The 25,711-nt window shown below is 45.0% G+C and overlaps 7 non-coding genes and 2 pseudogenes across 7 annotated transcripts; all 9 read left to right on the top strand.

Annotated features, from left to right (window-relative positions):
* Nucleotides 1-1,225: 1,225 nt before the first annotated feature.
* LOC130311845 (U2 spliceosomal RNA) lies at nt 1,226-1,416 on the top strand. The gene has a single exon (XR_008860123.1). It is a non-coding gene; the product is annotated as a U2 spliceosomal RNA (small nuclear RNA).
* Nucleotides 1,417-3,527: 2,111 nt separating this feature from the next.
* On the top strand, nt 3,528-3,718 carry LOC130311844 (U2 spliceosomal RNA). Its single transcript, XR_008860122.1, has one exon. It is a non-coding gene; the product is annotated as a U2 spliceosomal RNA (small nuclear RNA).
* Nucleotides 3,719-5,815: 2,097 nt separating this feature from the next.
* LOC130311843 (U2 spliceosomal RNA) lies at nt 5,816-6,006 on the top strand. The gene has a single exon (XR_008860121.1). It is a non-coding gene; the product is annotated as a U2 spliceosomal RNA (small nuclear RNA).
* Nucleotides 6,007-8,083: 2,077 nt separating this feature from the next.
* On the top strand, nt 8,084-8,243 carry LOC130311858 (U2 spliceosomal RNA; annotated as a pseudogene).
* A 692-nt stretch (nt 8,244-8,935) lies between these two features.
* Nucleotides 8,936-9,121, top strand: LOC130311856 (U2 spliceosomal RNA). Its single transcript, XR_008860132.1, has one exon. It is a non-coding gene; the product is annotated as a U2 spliceosomal RNA (small nuclear RNA).
* A 2,078-nt stretch (nt 9,122-11,199) lies between these two features.
* LOC130311841 (U2 spliceosomal RNA) lies at nt 11,200-11,390 on the top strand. The gene has a single exon (XR_008860119.1). It is a non-coding gene; the product is annotated as a U2 spliceosomal RNA (small nuclear RNA).
* Nucleotides 11,391-13,481: 2,091 nt separating this feature from the next.
* On the top strand, nt 13,482-13,672 carry LOC130311840 (U2 spliceosomal RNA). The gene has a single exon (XR_008860118.1). It is a non-coding gene; the product is annotated as a U2 spliceosomal RNA (small nuclear RNA).
* A 9,525-nt stretch (nt 13,673-23,197) lies between these two features.
* LOC130311852 (U2 spliceosomal RNA) lies at nt 23,198-23,373 on the top strand (annotated as a pseudogene).
* A 2,085-nt stretch (nt 23,374-25,458) lies between these two features.
* Nucleotides 25,459-25,649, top strand: LOC130311839 (U2 spliceosomal RNA). The gene has a single exon (XR_008860117.1). It is a non-coding gene; the product is annotated as a U2 spliceosomal RNA (small nuclear RNA).
* Nucleotides 25,650-25,711: the final 62 nt, after the last annotated feature.

The raw sequence follows: 25,711 nt of genomic DNA, 5'->3' as shown, positions 1-25,711 counted from the left end.
AAGCTAAAGTCGCAGAAATGTCACACATATTTGGCCTGCAACTTTCTGTGCGACAAATTCAGACAGGAAAAATCAGTATAAATCCTTAGAAAATTATCCCCCAGTGTCTCCATCTGCTGGCGGTATTGAATAAGCATTGCTGCACTGATGGGGTATGCATTAGACGAAAAAAAAGAAGAAAAAGAAGAATAATACGCCCAGAAAAGAGGCGAAAAGGAGAAAAACGTAAAAAAACTTGAAAAAAAAGTAAGAGGAAGAGAAGGGAAAATAAGGTGGAAATGGGTTTAAAAGTGATTTCGGCGGAGAAATATATATATATATATATATATATATATATATATATATATATATACGCGCACACACACACATATATATAAACGTATTCTCCGTTGAGATATTGCAGCCGCTGCTGTGTCCAGGCCCAGGAGCCTTAGCACTGTGCTGTGATGTCACTCAATACCACTGACATCACTAGGTGTAAACAACATCTCTCCTTTGCTGTGTATGTGACTATGGAGCTGTTTGGTGATGTCGTCTATTATGGCCTTCATAGAAGCAACAGGAGATTGTTGCATCCATCTAGAACCCTCAGAACTACAGTGCTATGATGTCACTCACTTCCACAGGCCTTGCAGAGTGTAAACAACAACAACCCAGCTTTGTTGTGTATGTAACCATAGGGATTTGTGATGTCACCTAGAACCTTCACAGCAGCGACAGCTTTATGAGGAGCATCAGCACTGCTCTGCCTGAGCAGAACCATCACCGCCATAGGTTGTCAAATAACCCGGGTTTAACCCACACAGGTAAGTCCAATGGGGTGCAGGCATGTCCTCTATGCTTACAGCTTCCCGTGGGTGTTGGTTTGATACCGTTTGGGGACAGCCAAGGAGGCATCTGCAGGCAACAAAGGTAGGTGTGTGCTTGTGTGTGTGTTTCCTATGCAGATCCTAAGCCCAGTGTCACATGAAAGTAGGAGGAATAAGAAGGGTTCCTGGCAAATCCGGGTTATGGATTGCATTTAAAAAGGCCCCGTGGGAGTGCAATGGGCCCCTGTCTTGCTGCTTAGCAATAATGGTATGGGTTTAGGTTCTGCTGTGTGTACTGGTGGTTGACTGCCCCCCAGCCCAGAGTGTGCATGGAAAATTGTCTGGCAGCCTCCCTGACAGCAAGCAGTGATAGTGCCCATGAAGGGCACCTTGTTGGGCCCGCCCCTTTCACGGTTATCGCTTCTCGGCCTTTTGGCTAAGATCAAGTGTAGTATCTGTTCTTATCAGTTTAATATCTGATACGTCCCCTATCTGGGGACCATATATTAAATGGATTTTTGAGAACGGGGGCCGATTTCGAAGCTTGCTTCCGTCGCCCTATGCATTGACCCGATATGGCAGTATCTTCGGGTACAGTGCACCACCCCCTTACAGGGTTAAAAAGAAAGATTCCTACTTTCATTGCTACCTGCTTGCTGGCTAGCCAGCTAGCCAGCCCTGTGGGCCTTGCTGCTGCTGCAGCCAAAAAACAAAAGGTGGTGCTGCTGCTGCTTCTGCTGCTTCTGCTGCTTCTGCTTCTGCTTGTGTCTGGCCGCTGTTGGAGCGTCCAGGCACAGGACTTCTGCTGCTGCTGACTAAATGGCCTCCTTAATTGGATCATTTGAGTAGCCAGCACACCTGTGCAGGTAGGGCATGACATGATAGGCAGCTGCCTTGATAGCGGGTGGGTGCTGAATGTTCCTAATTGACAAAATAAGATTAATGCTTATGAAGAAATATAAAATCTCATCCCTTCCCCAATATCGCGCCACACCCCTACCCCTTAATTCCCTGGTTGAACTTGATGGACATATGTCTTTTTTCGACCGTACTAACTATGTAACTATGTAACATAACATGGGGGGGGGGGGGGGGGGGTCTCCTGGCTGTTCACACAGGTGTGTCATTGCTGTACATTGACCATGCATTGCTTCTGTGGTATTGCAAAGGCAAAGACAAATGCTTCCAGCCATCCATTGCACTAATGGATTGGTCATCAGCTGGCTGTCTATGTCCCGCATCAATATAGACCAAAGTACAGAGGGTTAGGCTATGCTATTGTGCACCTACCTGATGCATCAGAAGGTGCGAGGCCCTTGCTAAATTCTGTGCACAGACTTTGAGATCTATACTTTAGACTGTATCTAAACCTGCTCCAACATGGACTGACATTCTGGCCTACTTTCAGCCGATGCGACTTGTCTGTCGCTGAACAGTCGCTTTTTATGTATTCAGCACCTATGTATAATGTTGTAAAAATGCTCTAGAAGCTAAAGTCGCAGAAATGTCACACATATTTGGCCTGCAACTTTCTGTGCGACAAATTCAGACAGGAAAAATCAGTATAAATCCTTAGAAAATTATCCCCCAGTGTCTCCATCTGCTGGCGGTATTGAATAAGCATTGCTGCACTGATGGGGTATGCATTAGACGAAAAAAAAGAAGAAAAAGAAGAATAATACGCCCAGAAAAGAGGCGAAAAGGAGAAAAACGTAAAAAAACTTGAAAAAAAAGTAAGAGGAAGAGAAGGGAAAAAAAGGTGGAAATGGGTTTAAAAGTGATTTCGGCGGAGAAATATATATATATATATATATATATATATATATATATATATATATATATATACGCGCACACACACACATATATATAAACGTATTCTCCGTTGAGATATTGCAGCCGCTGCTGTGTCCAGGCCCAGGAGCCTTAGCACTGTGCTGTGATGTCACTCAATACCACTGACATCACTAGGTGTAAACAACATCTCTCCTTTGCTGTGTATGTGACTATGGAGCTGTTTGGTGATGTCGTCTATTATGGCCTTCATAGAAGCAACAGGAGATTGTTGCATCCATCTAGAACCCTCAGAACTACAGTGCTATGATGCCACTCACTTCCACAGGCCTTGCAGAGTGTAAACAACAACAACCCAGCTTTGTTGTGTATGTAACCATAGGGATTTGTGATGTCACCTAGAACCTTCACAGCAGCGACAGCTTTATGAGGAGCATCAGCACTGCTCTGCCTGAGCAGAACCATCACCGCCATAGGTTGTCAAATAACCCGGGTTTAACCCACACAGGTAAGTCCAATGGGGTGCAGGCATGTCCTCTATGCTTACAGCTTCCCGTGGGTGTTGGTTTGATACCGTTTGGGGACAGCCAAGGAGGCATCTGCAGGCAACAAAGGTAGGTGTGTGCTTGTGTGTGTGTTTCCTATGCAGATCCTAAGCCCAGTGTCACATGCAAGTAGGAGGAGTAAGAAGGGTTCCTGGCAAATCCGGGTTATGGATTGCATTTAAAAAGGCCCCGTGGGAGTGCAATGGGCCCCTGTCTTGCTGCTTAGCAATAATGGTATGGGTTTAGGTTCTGCTGTGTGTACTGGTGGTTGACTGCCCCCCAGCCCAGAGTGTGCATGGAAAATTGTCTGGCAGCCTCCCTGACAGCAAGCAGTGATAGTGCCCATGAAGGGCACCTTGTTGGGCCCGCCCCTTTCACGGTTATCGCTTCTCGGCCTTTTGGCTAAGATCAAGTGTAGTATCTGTTCTTATCAGTTTAATATCTGATACGTCCCCTATCTGGGGACCATATATTAAATGGATTTTTGAGAACGGGGGCCGATTTCGAAGCTTGCTTCCGTCGCCCTATGCATTGACCCGATATGGCAGTATCTTCGGGTACAGTGCACCACCCCCTTACAGGGTTAAAAAGAAAGATTCCTACTTTCATTGCTACCTGCTTGCTGGCTAGCCAGCTAGCCAGCCCTGTGGGCCTTGCTGCTGCTGCAGCCAAAAAACAAAAGGTGGTGCTGCTGCTGCTTCTGCTGCTTCTGCTTCTGCTTGTGTCTGGCCGCTGTTGGAGCGTCCAGGCACAGGACTTCTGCTGCTGCTGACTAAATGGCCTCCTTAATTGGATCATTTGAGTAGCCAGCACACCTGTGCAGGTAGGGCATGACATGATAGGCAGCTGCCTTGATAGCGGGTGGGTGCTGAATGTTCCTAATTGACAAAATAAGATTAATGCTTATGAAGAAATATAAAATCTCATCCCTTCCCCAATATCGCGCCACACCCCTACCCCTTAATTCCCTGGTTGAACTTGATGGACATATGTCTTTTTTCGACCGTACTAACTATGTAACTATGTAACATAACATGGGGGGGGGGGGGGGGTCTCCTGGCTGTTCACACAGGTGTGTCATTGCTGTACATTGACCATGCATTGCTTCTGTGGTATTGCAAAGGCAAAGACAAATGCTTCCAGCCATCCATTGCACTAATGGATTGGTCATCAGCTGGCTGTCTATGTCCCGCATCAATATAGACCAAAGTACAGAGGGTTAGGCTATGCTATTGTGCACCTACCTGATGCATCAGAAGGTGCGAGGCCCTTGCTAAATTCTGTGCACAGACTTTGAGATCTATACTTTAGACTGTATCTAAACCTGCTCCAACATGGACTGACATTCTGGCCTACTTTCAGCCGATGCGACTTGTCTGTCGCTGAACAGTCGCTTTTTATGTATTCAGCACCTATGTATAATGTTGTAAAAATGCTCTAGAAGCTAAAGTCGCAGAAATGTCACACATATTTGGCCTGCAACTTTCTGTGCGACAAATTCAGACAGGAAAAATCAGTATAAATCCTTAGAAAATTATCCCCCAGTGTCTCCATCTGCTGGCGGTATTGAATAAGCATTACTGCACTGATGGGGTATGCATTAGACGAAAAAAAGAAGAAAAAGAAGAATAATACGCCCAGAAAAGAGGCGAAAAGGAGAAAAACGTAAAAAAACGTGAAAAAAAGTAAGAGGAAGAGAAGGGAAAAAAAGGTGGAAATGGGTTTAAAAGTGATTTCGGCGGAGAAATATATATATATATATATATATATATATATATATATATATATATATATATACGCGCACACACACACATATATATAAACGTATTCTCCGTTGAGATATTGCAGCCGCTGCTGTGTCCAGGCCCAGGAGCCTTAGCACTGTGCTGTGATGTCACTCAATACCACTGACATCACTAGGTGTAAACAACATCTCTCCTTTGCTGTGTATGTGACTATGGAGCTGTTTGGTGATGTCGTCTATTATGGCCTTCATAGAAGCAACAGGAGATTGTTGCATCCATCTAGAACCCTCAGAACTACAGTGCTATGATGTCACTCACTTCCACAGGCCTTGCAGAGTGTAAACAACAACAACCCAGCTTTGTTGTGTATGTAACCATAGGGATTTGTGATGTCACCTAGAACCTTCACAGCAGCGACAGCTTTATGAGGAGCATCAGCACTGCTCTGCCTGAGCAGAACCATCACCGCCATAGGTTGTCAAATAACCCGGGTTTAACCCACACAGGTAAGTCCAATGGGGTGCAGGCATGTCCTCTATGCTTACAGCTTCCCGTGGGTGTTGGTTTGATACCGTTTGGGGACAGCCAAGGAGGCATCTGCAGGCAACAAAGGTAGGTGTGTGCTTGTGTGTGTGTTTCCTATGCAGATCCTAAGCCCAGTGTCACATGCAAGTAGGAGGAGTAAGAAGGGTTCCTGGCAAATCCGGGTTATGGATTGCATTTAAAAAGGCCCCGTGGGAGTGCAATGGGCCCCTGTCTTGCTGCTTAGCAATAATGGTATGGGTTTAGGTTCTGCTGTGTGTACTGGTGGTTGACTGCCCCCCAGCCCAGAGTGTGCATGGAAAATTGTCTGGCAGCCTCCCTGACAGCAAGCAGTGATAGTGCCCATGAAGGGCACCTTGTTGGGCCCGCCCCTTTCACGGTTATCGCTTCTCGGCCTTTTGGCTAAGATCAAGTGTAGTATCTGTTCTTATCAGTTTAATATCTGATACGTCCCCTATCTGGGGACCATATATTAAATGGATTTTTGAGAACGGGGGCCGATTTCGAAGCTTGCTTCCGTCGCCCTATGCATTGACCCGATATGGCAGTATCTTCGGGTACAGTGCACCACCCCCTTACAGGGTTAAAAAGAAAGATTCCTACTTTCATTGCTACCTGCTTGCTGGCTAGCCAGCTAGCCAGCCCTGTGGGCCTTGCTGCTGCTGCAGCCAAAAAACAAAAGGTGGTGCTGCTGCTGCTTCTGCTTCTGCTTGTGTCTGGCCGCTGTTGGAGCGTCCAGGCACAGGACTTCTGCTGCTGCTGACTAAATGGCCTCCTTAATTGGATCATTTGAGTAGCCAGCACACCTGTGCAGGTAGGGCATGACATGATAGGCAGCTGCCTTGATAGCGGGTGGGTGCTGAATGTTCCTAATTGACAAAATAAGATTAATGCTTATGAAGAAATATAAAATCTCATCCCTTCCCCAATATCGCGCCACACCCCTACCCCTTAATTCCCTGGTTGAACTTGATGGACATATGTCTTTTTTCGACCGTACTAACTATGTAACTATGTAACATAACATGGGGGGGGGTCTCCTGGCTGTTCACACAGGTGTGTCATTGCTGTACATTGACCATGCATTGCTTCTGTGGTATTGCAAAGGCAAAGACAAATGCTTCCAGCCATCCATTGCACTAATGGATTGGTCATCAGCTGGCTGTCTATGTCCCGCATCAATATAGACCAAAGTACAGAGGGTTAGGCTATGCTATTGTGCACCTACCTGATGCATCAGAAGGTGCGAGGCCCTTGCTAAATTCTGTGCACAGACTTTGAGATCTATACTTTAGACTGTATCTAAACCTGCTCCAACATGGACTGACATTCTGGCCTACTTTCAGCCGATGCGACTTGTCTGTCGCTGAACAGTCGCTTTTTATGTATTCAGCACCTATGTATAATGTTGTAAAAATGCTCTAGAAGCTAATGTCGCAGAAATGTCACACATATTTGGCCTGCAACTTTCTGTGCGACAAATTCAGACAGGAAAAATCAGTATAAATCCTTAGAAAATTATCCCCCAGTGTCTCCATCTGCTGGCGGTATTGAATAAGCATTGCTGCACTGATGGGGTATGCATTAGACGAAAAAAAAGAAGAAAAAGAAGAATAATACGCCCAGAAAAGAGGCGAAAAGGAGAAAAACGTAAAAAAACGTGAAAAAAAAGTAAGAGGAAGAGAAGGGAAAAAAAGGTGGAAATGGGTTTAAAAGTGATTTCGGCGGAGAAATATATATATATATATATATATATATATATATATATATATATATACGCGCACACACACACATATATATAAACGTATTCTCCGTTGAGATATTGCAGCCGCTGCTGTGTCCAGGCCCAGGAGCCTTAGCACTGTGCTGTGATGTCACTCAATACCACTGACATCACTAGGTGTAAACAACATCTCTCCTTTGCTGTGTATGTGACTATGGAGCTGTTTGGTGATGTCGTCTATTATGGCCTTCATAGAAGCAACAGGAGATTGTTGCATCCATCTAGAACCCTCAGAACTACAGTGCTATGATGTCACTCACTTCCACAGGCCTTGCAGAGTGTAAACAACAACAACCCAGCTTTGTTGTGTATGTAACCATAGGGATTTGTGATGTCACCTAGAACCTTCACAGCAGCGACAGCTTTATGAGGAGCATCAGCACTGCTCTGCCTGAGCAGAACCATCACCGCCATAGGTTGTCAAATAACCCGGGTTTAACCCACACAGGTAAGTCCAATGGGGTGCAGGCATGTCCTCTATGCTTACAGCTTCCCGTGGGTGTTGGTTTGATACCGTTTGGGGACAGCCAAGGAGGCATCTGCAGGCAACAAAGGTAGGTGTGTGCTTGTGTGTGTGTTTCCTATGCAGATCCTAAGCCCAGTGTCACATGCAAGTAGGAGGAGTAAGAAGGGTTCCTGGCAAATCCGGGTTATGGATTGCATTTAAAAAGGCCCCGTGGGAGTGCAATGGGCCCCTGTCTTGCTGCTTAGCAATAATGGTATGGGTTTAGGTTCTGCTGTGTGTACTGGTGGTTGACTGCCCCCCAGCCCAGAGTGTGCATGGAAAATTGTCTGGCAGCCTCCCTGACAGCAAGCAGTGATAGTGCCCATGAAGGGCACCTTGTTGGGCCCGCCCCTTTCACGGTTATCGCTTCTCGGCCTTTTGGCTAAGATCAAGTGTAGTATCTGTTCTTATCAGTTTTCATGCTGGTGGGGATGGGTGCTGCATGGAGGATGCAGGTGTACCAGGGCTTTCCGGGGCTGGTTCTGAGGAATCAGCTCGACGGCTGCCCCGATGTGACCTGTTCCCTCCGGGTCTCGCCATGAGGCTGAGAGGGTCTAGAGCCGAGGTACTTTTGTGCCTCGGGGAGTGGTGACCCCGAGGTGCCGAAACTCACTGGGAGAATAGGCTCACTGAGTTGAAGCACGGGCACCATAATCTCTTCACCTTGTGGCACTCACCTCTTGATTCCCGGCCTTCTGGCTAGGATCAGAGAAATTTTTATAGATCCGGCCGGATGTCCGGGCAGTATATCTGCACACATTCACTTATTTATTTATTTTTTGTCTCACTGTGTCACTTTTTGCGTGTTGTGTGTTCACAGGATTTGTCAGGATGCGGTAGCCCTTCTGGGTGTCCCTCCTGGCGGTCTAGGGGAGGTGTGTGTGGCCATTAGGTTCCGCACCTCCCTGCAAACACCCCGGGTACTCCTGCTTCGCAGGATACCTACCGTAATCGGCTCTGCGGGCAGATACCTTGGCTAACGCCAAGGGGGATGCCGGGAGCATTTGTGGTCTCCTAGTAGCTTCGGCGAAAAGGGACATCGAACCTGGAACCTCGCAGGTACCTTTTGGTCCGGAGGCGAAGGGTAAGGTTTGTTGGGGGGCCTCTCTCCTATCGGAGAAGGGCTTGCGATAGACCGCATCCTTTGTGCACGTTTTTTTAGTGTAACACGTTTGCACTTTTTCTTGCACTTTGGGTGAATCGAAAGCACGTTCCTCGGCTTTAAAAAAAAAAAAAAAAAAAAAAAATCTGTTCTTATCAGTTTAATATCTGATACGTCCCCTATCTGGGGACCATATATTAAATGGATTTTTGAGAACGGGGGCCGATTTCGAAGCTTGCTTCCGTCGCCCTATGCATTGACCCGATATGGCAGTATCTTCGGGTACAGTGCACCACCCCCTTACAGGGTTAAAAAGAAAGATTCCTACTTTCATTGCTACCTGCTTGCTGGCTAGCCAGCTAGCCAGCCCTGTGGGCCTTGCTGCTGCTGCAGCCAAAAAACAAAAGGTGGTGCTGCTGCTGCTTCTGCTGCTTCTGCTTGTGTCTGGCCGCTGTTGGAGCGTCCAGGCACAGGACTTCTGCTGCTGCTGACTAAATGGCCTCCTTAATTGGATCATTTGAGTAGCCAGCACACCTGTGCAGGTAGGGCATGACATGATAGGCAGCTGCCTTGATAGTGGGTGGGTGCTGAATGTTCCTAATTGACAAAATAAGATTAATGCTTATGAAGAAATATAAAATCTCATCCCTTCCCCAATATCGCGCCACACCCCTACCCCTTAATTCCCTGGTTGAACTTGATGGACATATGTCTTTTTTCGACCGTACTAACTATGTAACTATGTAACATAACATGGGGGGGTCTCCTGGCTGTTCACACAGGTGTGTCATTGCTGTACATTGACCATGCATTGCTTCTGTGGTATTGCAAAGGCAAAGACAAATGCTTCCAGCCATCCATTGCACTAATGGATTGGTCATCAGCTGGCTGTCTATGTCCCGCATCAATATAGACCAAAGTACAGAGGGTTAGGCTATGCTATTGTGCACCTACCTGATGCATCAGAAGGTGTGAGGCCCTTGCTAAATTCTGTGCACAGACTTTGAGATCTATACTTTAGACTGTATCTAAACCTGCTCCAACATGGACTGACATTCTGGCCTACTTTCAGCCGATGCGACTTGTCTGTCGCTGAACAGTCGCTTTTTATGTATTCAGCACCTATGTATAATGTTGTAAAAATGCTCTAGAAGCTAAAGTCGAAGAAATGTCACACATATTTGGCCTGCAACTTTCTGTGCGACAAATTCAGACAGGAAAAATCAGTATAAATCCTTAGAAAATTATCCCCCAGTGTCTCCATCTGCTGGCGGTATTGAATAAGCATTGCTGCACTGATGGGGTATGCATTAGACGAAAAAAAAGAAGAAAAAGAAGAATAATACGCCCAGAAAAGAGGCGAAAAGGAGAAAAACGTAAAAAAACGTGAAAAAAAAGTAAGAGGAAGAGAAGGGAAAAAAAGGTGGAAATGGGTTTAAAAGGGATTTCGGCGGAGAAATATATATATATATATATATATATATATATATATATATATATATACGCGCACACACACACATATATATAAACGTATTCTCCGTTGAGATATTGCAGCCGCTGCTGTGTCCAGGCCCAGGAGCCTTAGCACTGTGCTGTGATGTCACTCAATACCACTGACATCACTAGGTGTAAACAACATCTCTCCTTTGCTGTGTATGTGACTATGGAGCTGTTTGGTGATGTCGTCTATTATGGCCTTCATAGAAGCAACAGGAGATTGTTGCATCCATCTAGAACCCTCAGAACTACAGTGCTATGATGTCACTCACTTCCACAGGCCTTGCAGAGTGTAAACAACAACAACCCAGCTTTGTTGTGTATGTAACCATAGGGATTTGTGATGTCACCTAGAACCTTCACAGCAGCGACAGCTTTATGAGGAGCATCAGCACTGCTCTGCCTGAGCAGAACCATCACCGCCATAGGTTGTCAAATAACCCGGGTTTAACCCACACAGGTAAGTCCAATGGGGTGCAGGCATGTCCTCTATGCTTACAGCTTCCCGTGGGTGTTGGTTTGATACCGTTTGGGGACAGCCAAGGAGGCATCTGCAGGCAACAAAGGTAGGTGTGTGCTTGTGTGTGTGTTTCCTATGCAGAACCTAAGCCCAGTGTCACATGCAAGTAGGAGGAGTAAGAAGGGTTCCTGGCAAATCCGGGTTATGGATTGCATTTAAAAAGGCCCCGTGGGAGTGCAATGGGCCCCTGTCTTGCTGCTTAGCAATAATGGTATGGGTTTAGGTTCTGCTGTGTGTACTGGTGGTTGACTGCCCCCCAGCCCAGAGTGTGCATGGAAAATTGTCTGGCAGCCTCCCTGACAGCAAGCAGTGATAGTGCCCATGAAGGGCACCTTGTTGGGCCCGCCCCTTTCACGGTTATCGCTTCTCGGCCTTTTGGCTAAGATCAAGTGTAGTATCTGTTCTTATCAGTTTAATATCTGATACGTCCCCTATCTGGGGACCATATATTAAATGGATTTTTGAGAACGGGGGCCGATTTCGAAGCTTGCTTCCGTCGCCCTATGCATTGACCCGATATGGCAGTATCTTCGGGTACAGTGCACCACCCCCTTACAGGGTTAAAAAGAAAGATTCCTACTTTCATTGCTACCTGCTTGCTGGCTAGCCAGCTAGCCAGCCCTGTGGGCCTTGCTGCTGCTGCAGCCAAAAAACAAAAGGTGGTGCTGCTGCTGCTTCTGCTGCTTCTGCTTCTGCTTGTGTCTGGCCGCTGTTGGAGCGTCCAGGCACAGGACTTCTGCTGCTGCTGACTAAATGGCCTCCTTAATTGGATCATTTGAGTAGCCAGCACACCTGTGCAGGTAGGGCATGACATGATATGCAGCTGCCTTGATAGCGGGTGGGTGCTGAATGTTCCTAATTGACAAAATAAGATTAATGCTTATGAAGAAATATAAAATCTCATCCCTTCCCCAATATCGCGCCACACCCCTACCCCTTAATTCCCTGGTTGAACTTGATGGACATATGTCTTTTTTCGACCGTACTAACTATGTAACTATGTAACATAACATGGGGGGGGGGGGGGGGTCTCCTGGCTGTTCACACAGGTGTGTCATTGCTGTACATTGACCATGCATTGCTTCTGTGGTATTGCAAAGGCAAAGACAAATGCTTCCAGCCATCCATTGCACTAATGGATTGGTCATCAGCTGGCTGTCTATGTCCCGCATCAATATAGACCAAAGTACAGAGGGTTAGGCTATGCTATTGTGCACCTACCTGATGCATCAGAAGGTGCGAGGCCCTTGCTAAATTCTGTGCACAGACTTTGAGATCTATACTTTAGACTGTATCTAAACCTGCTCCAACATGGACTGACATTCTGGCCTACTTTCAGCCGATGCGACTTGTCTGTCGCTGAACAGTCGCTTTTTATGTATTCAGCACCTATGTATAATGTTGTAAAAATGCTCTAGAAGCTAAAGTCGCAGAAATGTCACACATATTTGGCCTGCAACTTTCTGTGCGACAAATTCAGACAGGAAAAATCAGTATAAATCCTTAGAAAATTATCCCCCAGTGTCTCCATCTGCTGGCGGTATTGAATAAGCATTGCTGCACTGATGGGGTATGCATTAGACGAAAAAAAAGAAGAAAAAGAAGAATAATACGCCCAGAAAAGAGGCGAAAAGGAGAAAAACGTAAAAAAACGTGAAAAAAAAGTAAGAGGAAGAGAAGGGAAAAAAAGGTGGAAATGGGTTTAAAAGTGATTTCGGCGGAGAAATATATATATATATATATATATATATATATATATATATATATACGCGCACACACACACATATATATAAACGTATTCTCCGTTGAGATATTGCAGCCGCTGCTGTGTCCAGGCCCAGGAGCCTTAGCACTGTGCTGTGATGTCACTCAATACCACTGACATCACTAGGTGTAAACAACATCTCTCCTTTGCTGTGTATGTGACTATGGAGCTGTTTGGTGATGTCGTCTATTATGGCCTTCATAGAAGCAATAGGAGATTGTTGCATCCATCTAGAACCCTCAGAACTACAGTGCTATGATGTCACTCACTTCCACAGGCCTTGCAGAGTGTAAACAACAACAACCCAGCTTTGTTGTGTATGTAACCATAGGGATTTGTGATGTCACCTAGAACCTTCACAGCAGCGACAGCTTTATGAGGAGCATCAGCACTGCTCTGCCTGAGCAGAACCATCACCGCCATAGGTTGTCAAATAACCCGGGTTTAACCCACACAGGTAAGTCCAATGGGGTGCAGGCATGTCCTCTATGCTTACAGCTTCCCGTGGGTGTTGGTTTGATACCGTTTGGGGACAGCCAAGGAGGCATCTGCAGGCAACAAAGGTAGGTGTGTGCTTGTGTGTGTGTTTCCTATGCAGATCCTAAGCCCAGTGTCACATGCAAGTAGGAGGAGTAAGAAGGGTTCCTGGCAAATCCGGGTTATGGATTGCATTTAAAAAGGCCCCGTGGGAGTGCAATGGGCCCCTGTCTTGCTGCTTAGCAATAATGGTATGGGTTTAGGTTCTGCTGTGTGTACTGGTGGTTGACTGCCCCCCAGCCCAGAGTGTGCATGGAAAATTGTCTGGCAGCCTCCCTGACAGCAAGCAGTGATAGTGCCCATGAAGGGCACCTTGTTGGGCCCGCCCCTTTCACGGTTATCGCTTCTCGGCCTTTTGGCTAAGATCAAGTGTAGTATCTGTTCTTATCAGTTTAATATCTGATACGTCCCCTATCTGGGGACCATATATTAAATGGATTTTTGAGAACGGGGGCCGATTTCGAAGCTTGCTTCCGTCGCCCTATGCATTGACCCGATATGGCAGTATCTTCGGGTACAGTGCACCACCCCCTTACAGGGTTAAAAAGAAAGATTCCTACTTTCATTGCTACCTGCTTGCTGGCTAGCCAGCTAGCCAGCCCTGTGGGCCTTGCTGCTGCTGCAGCCAAAAAACAAAAGGTGGTGCTGCTGCTGCTTCTGCTGCTTCTGCTTCTGCTTGTGTCTGGCCGCTGTTGGAGCGTCCAGGCACAGGACTTCTGCTGCTGCTGACTAAATGGCCTCCTTAATTGGATCATTTGAGTAGCCAGCACACCTGTGCAGGTAGGGCATGACATGATAGGCAGCTGCCTTGATAGCGGGTGGGTGCTGAATGTTCCTAATTGACAAAATAAGATTAATGCTTATGAAGAAATATAAAATCTCATCCCTTCCCCAATATCGCGCCACACCCCTACCCCTTAATTCCCTGGTTGAACTTGATGGACATATGTCTTTTTTCGACCGTACTAACTATGTAACTATGTAACATAACATTGGGGGGGGGGGGGGGTCTCCTGGCTGTTCACACAGGTGTGTCATTGCTGTACATTGACCATGCATTGCTTCTGTGGTATTGCAAAGGCAAAGACAAATGCTTCCAGCCATCCATTGCACTAATGGATTGGTCATCAGCTGGCTGTCTATGTCCCGCATCAATATAGACCAAAGTACAGAGGGTTAGGCTATGCTATTGTGCACCTACCTGATGCATCAGAAGGTGCGAGGCCCTTGCTAAATTCTGTGCACAGACTTTGAGATCTATACTTTAGACTGTATCTAAACCTGCTCCAACATGGACTGACATTCTGGCCTACTTTCAGCCGATGCGACTTGTCTGTCGCTGAACAGTCGCTTTTTATGTATTCAGCACCTATGTATAATGTTGTAAAAATGCTCTAGAAGCTAAAGTCGCAGAAATGTCACACATATTTGGCCTGCAACTTTCTGTGCGACAAATTCAGACAGGAAAAATCAGTATAAATCCTTAGAAAATTATCCCCCAGTGTCTCCATCTGCTGGCGGTATTGAATAAGCATTGCTGCACTGATGGGGTATGCATTAGACGAAAAAAAAGAAGAAAAAGAAGAATAATACGCCCAGAAAAGAGGCGAAAAGGAGAAAAACGTAAAAAAACTTGAAAAAAAAGTAAGAGGAAGAGAAGGGAAAAAAAGGTGGAAATGGGTTTAAAAGTGATTTCGGCGGAGAAATATATATATATATATATATATATATATATATATATATATATATATATATATACAACATGTAAAAAAAGAAAATGGCAGCAGCACACTTGGTCAACAAAATGGAGGCTCTTAGCGCACTTTTTGATCAAAACGTGTCCCCCATCCACCACGCGGAGGTGGCCTCTTATCGGATGGGTCCCTAAACACTCACCTACCTCAGGCTGGGTGACATGTTGGATCCACTAACGATCCAAACCACCTCCTGTGAAAATAGGGGAGGGGATGCACGGCTACAGAGGGAGCCACTCCCCCCAAATTTGCACAGCAAAGAAAAAAAAAAATGAAAATGTAGCCAGCACCTAAACCCAATACACGGGTGCACGCTGCTGTGGCAAGTACAAAACATGTAAAAAAAGAAAATGGCAGCAGCACACTTGGTCAACAAAATGGAGGCGCTTAGCGCACTTTTTGATCAAAACGTGTCCCCCATCCACCACGCGGAGGTGGCCTCTTATCGGATGGGTCCCTAAACACTCACCTACCTCAGGCTGGGTGACATGTTGGATCCACTAACGATCCAAACCACCTCCTGTGAAAATAGGGGAGGGGATGCACGGCTACAGAGGGAGCCACTCCCCCCAAATTTGCACAGCAAAGAAAAAAAAAAAAAATGAAAATGTAGCCAGCACCTAAACCCAATACACGGGTGCACGCTGCTGTGGCAAGTACAAAACATGTAAAAAAAGAAAATGGCAGCAGCACACTTGGTCAACAAAATGGAGGCTCTTAGCGCACTTTTTGATCAAAACGTGTCCCCCATCCACCACGCGGAGGTGGCCTCTTATCGGATGGGTCCCTAAACACTCACCTACCTCAGGCTGGGTGACATGTTGGATCCACTAACGATCCAAACCACCTCCTGTGAAAATAGGGGAGGGGATGCACGGCTACAGAGGGAGCCACTCCCCCCAAATTTGCACAGCAAAGAAAAAAAAAAAATGAAAATGTAGCCAGCACCTAAACCCAATACACGGGTGCACGCTGCTGTGGCAAGTACAAAACATGTAAAAAAAGAAAATGGCAGCAGCACACTTGGTCAACAAAATGGAGGCTCTTAGCGCACTTTTTGATCAAAACGTGTCCCCCATCCACCACGCGGAGGTGGCCTCTTATCGGATGGGTCCCTAAACACTCACCTACCTCAGGCTGGGTGACATGTTGGATCCACTAACGATCCAAACCACCTCCTGTGAAAATAGGGGAGGGGATGCACGGCTACAGAGGGAGCCACTCCCCCCAAATTTGCACAGCAAAGAAAAAAAAAAATGAAAATGTAGCCAGCACCTAAACCCAATACACGGGTGCACGCTGCTGTGGCAAGTACAAAACATGTAAAAAAAGAAAATGGCAGCAGCACACTTGGTCAACAAAATGGAGGCTCTTAGCGCACTTTTTGATCAAAACGTGTCCCCCATCCACCACGCGGAGGTGGCCTCTTATCGGATGGGTCCCTAAACACTCACCTACCTCAGGCTGGGTGACATGTTGGATCCACTAACGATCCAAACCACCTCCTGTGAAAATAGGGGAGGGGATGCACGGCTACAGAGGGAGCCACTCCCCCCAAATTTGCACAGCAAAGAAAAAAAAAAAAATGAAAATGTAGCCAGCACCTAAACCCAATACACGGGTGCACGCTGCTGTGGCAAGTACAAAACATGTAAAAAAAGAAAATGGCAGCAGCACACTTGGTCAACAAAATGGAGGCTCTTAGCGCACTTTTTGATCAAAACGTGTCCCCCATCCACCACGCGGAGGTGGCCTCTTATCGGATGGGTCCCTAAACACTCACCTACCTCAGGCTGGGTGACATGTTGGATCCACTAACGATCCAAACCACCTCCTGTGAAAATAGGGGAGGGGATGCACGGCTACAGAGGGAGCCACTCCCCCCAAATTTGCACAGCAAAGAAAAAAAAAATGAAAATGTAGCCAGCACCTAAACCCAATACACGGGTGCACGCTGCTGTGGCAAGTACAAAACATGTAAAAAAAGAAAATGGCAGCAGCACACTTGGTCAACAAAATGGAGGCTCTTAGCGCACTTTTTGATCAAAACGTGTCCCCCATCCACCACGCGGAGGTGGCCTCTTATCGGATGGGTCCCTAAACACTCACCTACCTCAGGCTGGGTGACATGTTGGATCCACTAACGATCCAAACCACCTCCTGTGAAAATAGGGGAGGGGATGCACGGCTACAGAGGGAGCCACTCCCCCCAAATTTGCACAGCAAAGAAAAAAAAAATGAAAATGTAGCCAGCACCTAAACCCAATACACGGGTGCACGCTGCTGTGGCAAGTACAAAACATGTAAAAAAAGAAAATGGCAGCAGCACACTTGGTCAACAAAATGGAGGCTCTTAGCGCACTTTTTGATCAAAACGTGTCCCCCATCCACCACGCGGAGGTGGCCTCTTATCGGATGGGTCCCTAAACACTCACCTACCTCAGGCTGGGTGACATGTTGGATCCACTAACGATCCAAACCACCTCCTGTGAAAATAGGGGAGGGGATGCACGGCTACAGAGGGAGCCACTCCCCCCAAATTTGCACAGCAAAGAAAAAAAAAAATGAAAATGTAGCCAGCACCTAAACCCAATACACGGGTGCACGCTGCTGTGGCAAGTACAAAACATGTAAAAAAAGAAAATGGCAGCAGCACACTTGGTCAACAAAATGGAGGCTCTTAGCGCACTTTTTGATCAATATATATATATATATACGCGCACACACACACATATATATAAACGTATTCTCCGTTGAGATATTGCAGCCGCTGCTGTGTCCAGGCCCAGGAGCCTTAGCACTGTGCTGTGATGTCACTCAATACCACTGACATCACTAGGTGTAAACAACATCTCTCCTTTGCTGTGTATGTGACTATGGAGCTGTTTGGTGATGTCGTCTATTATGGCCTTCATAGAAGCAACAGGAGATTGTTGCATCCATCTAGAACCCTCAGAACTACAGTGCTATGATGTCACTCACTTCCACAGGCCTTGCAGAGTGTAAACAACAACAACCCAGCTTTGTTGTGTATGTAACCATAGGGATTTGTGATGTCACCTAGAACCTTCACAGCAGCGACAGCTTTATGAGGAGCATCAGCACTGCTCTGCCTGAGCAGAACCATCACCGCCATAGGTTGTCAAATAACCCGGGTTTAACCCACACAGGTAAGTCCAATGGGGTGCAGGCATGTCCTCTATGCTTACAGCTTCCCGTGGGTGTTGGTTTGATACCGTTTGGGGACAGCCAAGGAGGCATCTGCAGGCAACAAAGGTAGGTGTGTGCTTGTGTGTGTGTTTCCTATGCAGATCCTAAGCCCAGTGTCACATGCAAGTAGGAGGAGTAAGAAGGGTTCCTGGCAAATCCGGGTTATGGATTGCATTTAAAAAGGCCCCGTGGGAGTGCAATGGGCCCCTGTCTTGCTGCTTAGCAATAATGGTATGGGTTTAGGTTCTGCTGTGTGTACTGGTGGTTGACTGCCCCCCAGCCCAGAGTGTGCATGGAAAATTGTCTGGCAGCCTCCCTGACAGCAAGCAGTGATAGTGCCCATGAAGGGCACCTTGTTGGGCCCGCCCCTTTCACGGTTATCGCTTCTCGGCCTTTTGGCTAGATCAAGTGTCTGGTCAGGAGGATCCTGGGAGTTTGTCCTACCTTTTCCAAGGGGGGCTGCTACGAGGAACCGAAAAGGCGATCGACAAGATGGGTGTTCGCATCCGTTACCTTACATCCGGTGAAACGCGGATTCGTTTTTCCTTTCGCTTTGATGTTGATGAAGACAAGCAAGAACTCGTCCAACTTTCTTATTTTGTGAAAGAAACTCTCTACAAGCTTCTTGGGGTGAAGAAAGAGAACATCGTCTGTCTCAGAGATCCTCGGAAGGGCAGCTTCATCCTAACTCTGGACTCTGCTTATGCATGCCAGAATCTTTTTGAGAAGCTGAAAAGCAATCAAGACCTTGCTGAGCTTGATGGGATCACGGTCACAGTGTTGTATACTGGAGGCGATATTCCTCTAGTTGTGTGTATGCACAATCCCTTTGTGACTGTGTCCCATATTGAGCTCTTTTTGGGGAAATACTGCAGTTCTGTTAAGTATTCCCATAAGGTGATGAATTCAGAAGACCTATGGACGGGGAAACATAAGTTTTTTGTGAAAATGAAGGAGGATGCTACTGGCATTGGAGGGTTGTGTCATCCACCCTCCAACTTTTCTATCGGTCGGGATAAGGGCTATTTGTTTTATCCCGAGATGCCTACTTTTTGTAGGAAATGTAAGAAATTCGGACATACTATGGAAGTTTGCACGGACACTACAGTTCGCTGTGGTCGGTGCAATCAAGAAGGCCATGTTTCTAAGGACTGTGCTAAAATCGTCTGCAACATTTGTGGTGAAGAAGGCCATGCCTTTAAAGATTGCAGTCTCCGTTCCAGTGTAGCTAGATCGTGGGCTGACCGTGTAGCGGGGAGAGTGGGTGTAGTGCAAGCTGAAGTACCACCTGCGAAAGCACCCCAGCGGTCTGAGGCGCCTTCAGAAAAGCCGGCTGTAACTTCTCATGTCGTGGCGGAGCTTATGGACCTTTCTGCTGTGCCTGAGACAGAGGGGAGACCTTCTGTGGAGGGTTCTGGTGGTGGAGGGTCACTAGTGAGCAGTGAAGCCATGGAGGTTGGCGTGAAGGAGATCAAGCGGAAGAAGGAACTTGGAGATGAGCCACAACTTGGCATTAAACGGCCTGTCAAAAAAAGCTCAGACGAATGTGAGGACAGTCAACATGCATGGAGGCCTTCTATAAGATCAGCGTCCGATCCAAAAAATATCAAAGAGTTCGAAAGCCCGGAGTCACCTGTGGGTTTCATATCGGACTCAAACTCCAGTAGCGAATAGCTTCCTTAAAGTGCTCCTCTCTTAATGTGAGAGGTCTAAAGAGCCCTACGAGAAGGGCTGCTTTGTTTAGTTTTTTAGAGACCTTGGACTGTTCTCTGTTCTTTTTACAAGAATGTGGAATTGAACATAGTCCAAATTATGAGGACCTTTGTCGTAGCTGGACTTTGGGACCATCGGTCTGGTCGGGTGACAATCTGAACAGATCTTCAGGTGTTGGGATCTTGTTTAGAGGTTCAGATGTACAAGTTTTGTCCTTCTTAGAAATTATACCTGGTAGAGCGCTATTAGTTAATATTAAGTACAATGGCTCAGAGATTAAGCTTTTTAACATCTATGCTTCTCCTGAAAAAAATGAGAGAGCCGACTTGATTAATGATATTCAGGCTTTTATCCCAGGTTCAACACCTATTTTAATGGCTGGAGATTTTAATTGTTGTATGAGTGGTGATCATCGTGAGAGTGGAAGTGTGCATGTCAGAGTGGATAAAACAGAGAAACAGATTAAGAGTATGACTGAGGATTTTAACTTTACCGATGTCTGGAGGAGAAAATACCCAGACGACCCTGGTTACACATGGGAAAATAATGTCTGCAAATCCAGGATTGATTTTATTTTTTTATCGGAAAGTTTTAATCTAGTTGAGGTTTCTCTTTTATCGAATATTTTCTCTGATCATAAGTTATTACATGCACATGTCACTTTACCTGGCCTAGAGAAAGGCAGAGGCGTTTGGAAGCTCAACACTACTTTATTAGAGGACATGAAAACAAAAAATGATTTTATTGCTGCTTATAACAAATGGAGATTGCGTCAATCCCAATATAAAAATATTTTGGATTGGTGGGAGGATGTTAAAAAGTGGACTAAACTGTTTTTTATCCGTGTGGGCATCCAAAAGGCTAAGGAGAAAAAGTTATGGTTTAAAATGTTAAACACTAAAATCCAAACATATTATAAACTAAAGCAAGCCGGGCTTGAGATGGATGATGTTATTGCTCAGACAAAGAATGAAATAAAAAATGCCATTAGTCAAAAAGGAAAAGAAATGATTTTTAACAGCAAGGTGCAATGTCTGGAGAATGATGAAAAGTGTTCGAGATTCTTTTTTAAGAAGGTGGTGGGAAAGAAAGAAATGATATCTGTAATAGAAGGGAAGATAACTAATGAAGAGATGTTGCGAGAAGCACAAGTATTTTATCAGGAGCTTTTTAATAAAAAAGATATTGATATTTCCTTTACTAATGATGTTTTAGATACCTTGGATTCAAAACTTGACAAAACTGACCAAGAGAGCCTTTGTGATGAAATCTTTTTACCTGAACTTTTAAGCACTTTTAAGAGTTTTTTAAATGGTAAAACACCTGGTTCGGATGGGTTGCCAGTTGAATTTTATCTGTGTTTTTGGTCCATTTTAAAAGATGATCTTTTAGGTATTTTTAACTGTGCTTTTAAATCTGAGATTTTACCTGCGTCCTGGAGAGATGGTGTTGTTACTCTGATTTTTAAAAAAGGAGACATCTCTAAATTAGAAAATTGGAGGCCTATTACCCTGCTAAATACAGACTATAAGGTTTTAGCAAAAATTTTAGCAAATAGGCTCAAGCAGGTAATTTCTAAGGTTATACACAGTGACCAAGTATGCGGAGTACCTGGAAGGAAAATAAGTGATCATCTAAACCTTGTAAAAGATGTTTTATGGTATCAGAAACAATGTGATCAGAAATTGGCAATTTTATCCTTGGATTTTCAAAAGGCTTATGACCGTGTTTCTCATGATTTTTTATGGTTGGTTTTAAAGAAAATGAATTTTCCTGATTTTATTGTTGGAAAAATTGCACTTTTATATAAAAACTGTTTTAGTCGTATTTTAATTAACGGTTTTTTATCCCAAGAGGTATGTTTACAGTCTGGGGTGAAACAGGGGTGCCCCCTATCACCCATTCTTTTCATATGTGCAATAGAACCTCTGTTGAATGTTTTGAGAAAAGATAAGCTCATTAGAGGAGTGCCAATCCCTGGAAGTGGAGGACAGAGCGTAAAGACGATAGCATACATGGATGATGTTAATATTCTATGTCCAGATGAACCATCCCTGAAACGTGCTATCAGACAGACAGAATTTTTTTGTGAGGGCTCTGGCTTCAAATTAAATAAAAATAAATGTGATTGCTTTGCAATAGGGAATTGGGGCAATACGGAGGTGAATGTGCAATATGATAAAATCAAAATCTTGGGTGTCATCTTTGACAATGAAAATAATGGAGAGGAAAGCTGGTCCATCGTCAAAGAGAAAGTGCAAAAGAAAATAAGTTTTTGGAAAATGAGGAAATTAACAATAGAAGGAAAAGTACTGATAATGAAAGCTTTGTTGCTACCTATCATGCTATATTTAAGCTTGGTTTTCCCACCGAGTGAACGCACCTTAAAGTTTTTAAACAAGATTTGCTTTCATTTTTTATGGGGGTCTAAAATGGATAAACTCAGGAGAGATGTAATGATGAAGACAAAGAAATTGGGGGGTAAGGATGTGCCTGATTTAAAAAGGTTTTTATATATTCACTTTTTTTCTATGTGTTTTAATGGCTTGCAAAGAAACTGTTATTGGTCTTATTTTTTAAAATATGCTGCAGGTCACATTTTTAGAAAAAGAAAGTGGATAACCTTACCTTTAACGTCCCCAATCTTATTTATTCCCCCAGCGCACTATGTGGTTTTAGAAAAGATTATTCGTATTTATGGCATTGCTAATTTTAGTCAAGAAATTTGTAGTAATGCACGAAAATTAGTTCCTGAAATCAGGAAGATAGAACAGATTTGCTTAATATCTAATTATTCCACTGAGAAATCTCTAAGAGTTTGGAGGATGGTGAATATGGGATTCTTATCTAATGACTTAAAAGATCTGGCCTGGCAGATAGCACATCAATGTTTGCCTACCAGAGAATTCCAACACAGAAGAGGATTGTGTCGTAGTGCAAAGTGCCCGAGAATGGGGTGTCCTAGTGAGGAAACAGTTTTACACCTTTTTTGGAACTGTTTTTACGCCCAAGAGATATGGCATTTGATAGGACCCTTACTAAAATTCATTTCTGATCTTAATTTTTTAAATCATGAAGTTATTTTATATGGATTTTATAATGTTTTATCTGTGGAAAAGTCTCGGGTTTTGTGGATTAGTATAAATTGTATTAAAATTGCACTATGGAAGACGAGGAATATTCTTCTTTTTAAAAGAGACACTATTACCTCTAAAGATTGTGTTCGCCTAGCTCTTAGTGAGATGTATGTTTTCTATTTATTGGATAAAAAAAGATTAGGTCACAAAGTGGCTAAAAGTCTTTGGAATCTACATCTGTGGAATATGCTTTTAGCAGACTAAGTATAATCTGGACTGCGTAAGGTCTTTTAGTCTAAGAATATTATATCTAAAAGTAAAAAATCTGTTCTTATCAGTTTAATATCTGATACGTCCCCTATCTGGGGACCATATATTAAATGGATTTTTGAGAACGGGGGCCGATTTCGAAGCTTGCTTCCGTCGCCCTATGCATTGACCCGATATGGCAGTATCTTCGGGTACAGTGCACCACCCCCTTACAGGGTTAAAAAGAAAGATTCCTACTTTCATTGCTACCTGCTTGCTGGCTAGCCAGCTAGCCAGCCCTGTGGGCCTTGCTGCTGCTGCAGCCAAAAAACAAAAGGTGGTGCTGCTGCTGCTTCTGCTGCTTCTGCTTCTGCTTGTGTCTGGCCGCTGTTGGAGCGTCCAGGCACAGGACTTCTGCTGCTGCTGACTAAATGGCCTCCTTAATTGGATCATTTGAGTAGCCAGCACACCTGTGCAGGTAGGGCATGACATGATAGGCAGCTGCCTTGATAGCGGGTGGGTGCTGAATGTTCCTAATTGACAAAATAAGATTAATGCTTATGAAGAAATATAAAATCTCATCCCTTCCCCAATATCGCGCCACACCCCTACCCCTTAATTCCCTGGTTGAACTTGATGGACATATGTCTTTTTTCGACCGTACTAACTATGTAACTATGTAACATAACATGGGGGGGGGGTCTCCTGGCTGTTCACACAGGTGTGTCATTGCTGTACATTGACCATGCATTGCTTCTGTGGTATTGCAAAGGCAAAGACAAATGCTTCCAGCCATCCATTGCACTAATGGATTGGTCATCAGCTGGCTGTCTATGTCCCGCATCAATATAGACCAAAGTACAGAGGGTTAGGCTATGCTATTGTGCACCTACCTGATGCATCAGAAGGTGCGAGGCCCTTGCTAAATTCTGTGCACAGACTTTGAGATCTATACTTTAGACTGTATCTAAACCTGCTCCAACATGGACTGACATTCTGGCCTACTTTCAGCCGATGCGACTTGTCTGTCGCTGAACAGTCGCTTTTTATGTATTCAGCACCTATGTATAATGTTGTAAAAATGCTCTAGAAGCTAAAGTCGCAGAAATGTCACACATATTTGGCCTGCAACTTTCTGTGCGACAAATTCAGACAGGAAAAATCAGTATAAATCCTTAGAAAATTATCCCCCAGTGTCTCCATCTGCTGGCGGTATTGAATAAGCATTGCTGCACTGATGGGGTATGCATTAGACGAAAAAAAAGAAGAAAAAGAAGAATAATACGCCCAGAAAAGAGGCGAAAAGGAGAAAAACGTAAAAAAACGTGAAAAAAAAGTAAGAGGAAGAGAAGGGAAAAAAAGGTGGAAATGGGTTTAAAAGTGATTTCGGCGGAGAAATATATATATATATATATATATATATATATATATATATATATACGCGCACACACACACATATATATAAACGTATTCTCCGTTGAGATATTGCAGCCGCTGCTGTGTCCAGGCCCAGGAGCCTTAGCACTGTGCTGTGATGTCACTCAATACCACTGACATCACTAGGTGTAAACAACATCTCTCCTTTGCTGTGTATGTGACTATGGAGCTGTTTGGTGATGTCGTCTATTATGGCCTTCATAGAAGCAACAGGAGATTGTTGCATCCATCTAGAACCCTCAGAACTACAGTGCTATGATGTCACTCACTTCCACAGGCCTTGCAGAGTGTAAACAACAACAACCCAGCTTTGTTGTGTATGTAACCATAGGGATTTGTGATGTCACCTAGAACCTTCACAGCAGCGACAGCTTTATGAGGAGCATCAGCACTGCTCTGCCTGAGCAGAACCATCACCGCCATAGGTTGTCAAATAACCCGGGTTTAACCCACACAGGTAAGTCCAATGGGGTGCAGGCATGTCCTCTATGCTTACAGCTTCCCGTGGGTGTTGGTTTGATACCGTTTGGGGACAGCCAAGGAGGCATCTGCAGGCAACAAAGGTAGGTGTGTGCTTGTGTGTGTGTTTCCTATGCAGATCCTAAGCCCAGTGTCACATGCAAGTAGGAGGAGTAAGAAGGGTTCCTGGCAAATCCGGGTTATGGATTGCATTTAAAAAGGCCCCGTGGGAGTGCAATGGGCCCCTGTCTTGCTGCTTAGCAATAATGGTATGGGTTTAGGTTCTGCTGTGTGTACTGGTGGTTGACTGCCCCCCAGCCCAGAGTGTGCATGGAAAATTGTCTGGCAGCCTCCCTGACAGCAAGCAGTGATAGTGCCCATGAAGGGCACCTTGTTGGGCCCGCCCCTTTCACGGTTATCGCTTCTCGGCCTTTTGGCTAAGATCAAGTGTAGTATCTGTTCTTATCAGTTTAATATCTGATACGTCCCCTATCTGGGGACCATATATTAAATGGATTTTTGAGAACGGGGGCCGATTTCGAAGCTTGCTTCCGTCGCCCTATGCATTGACCCGATATGGCAGTATCTTCGGGTACAGTGCACCACCCCCTTACAGGGTTAAAAAGAAAGATTCCTACTTTCATTGCTACCTGCTTGCTGGCTAGCCAGC

This window comes from Hyla sarda, unplaced genomic scaffold (assembly GCF_029499605.1).
Source record: "Hyla sarda isolate aHylSar1 unplaced genomic scaffold, aHylSar1.hap1 scaffold_1680, whole genome shotgun sequence".
Taxonomy (NCBI): Eukaryota; Metazoa; Chordata; class Amphibia; order Anura; family Hylidae; genus Hyla; species Hyla sarda.
This window is presented reverse-complemented; position numbering and strand designations above follow the sequence as displayed.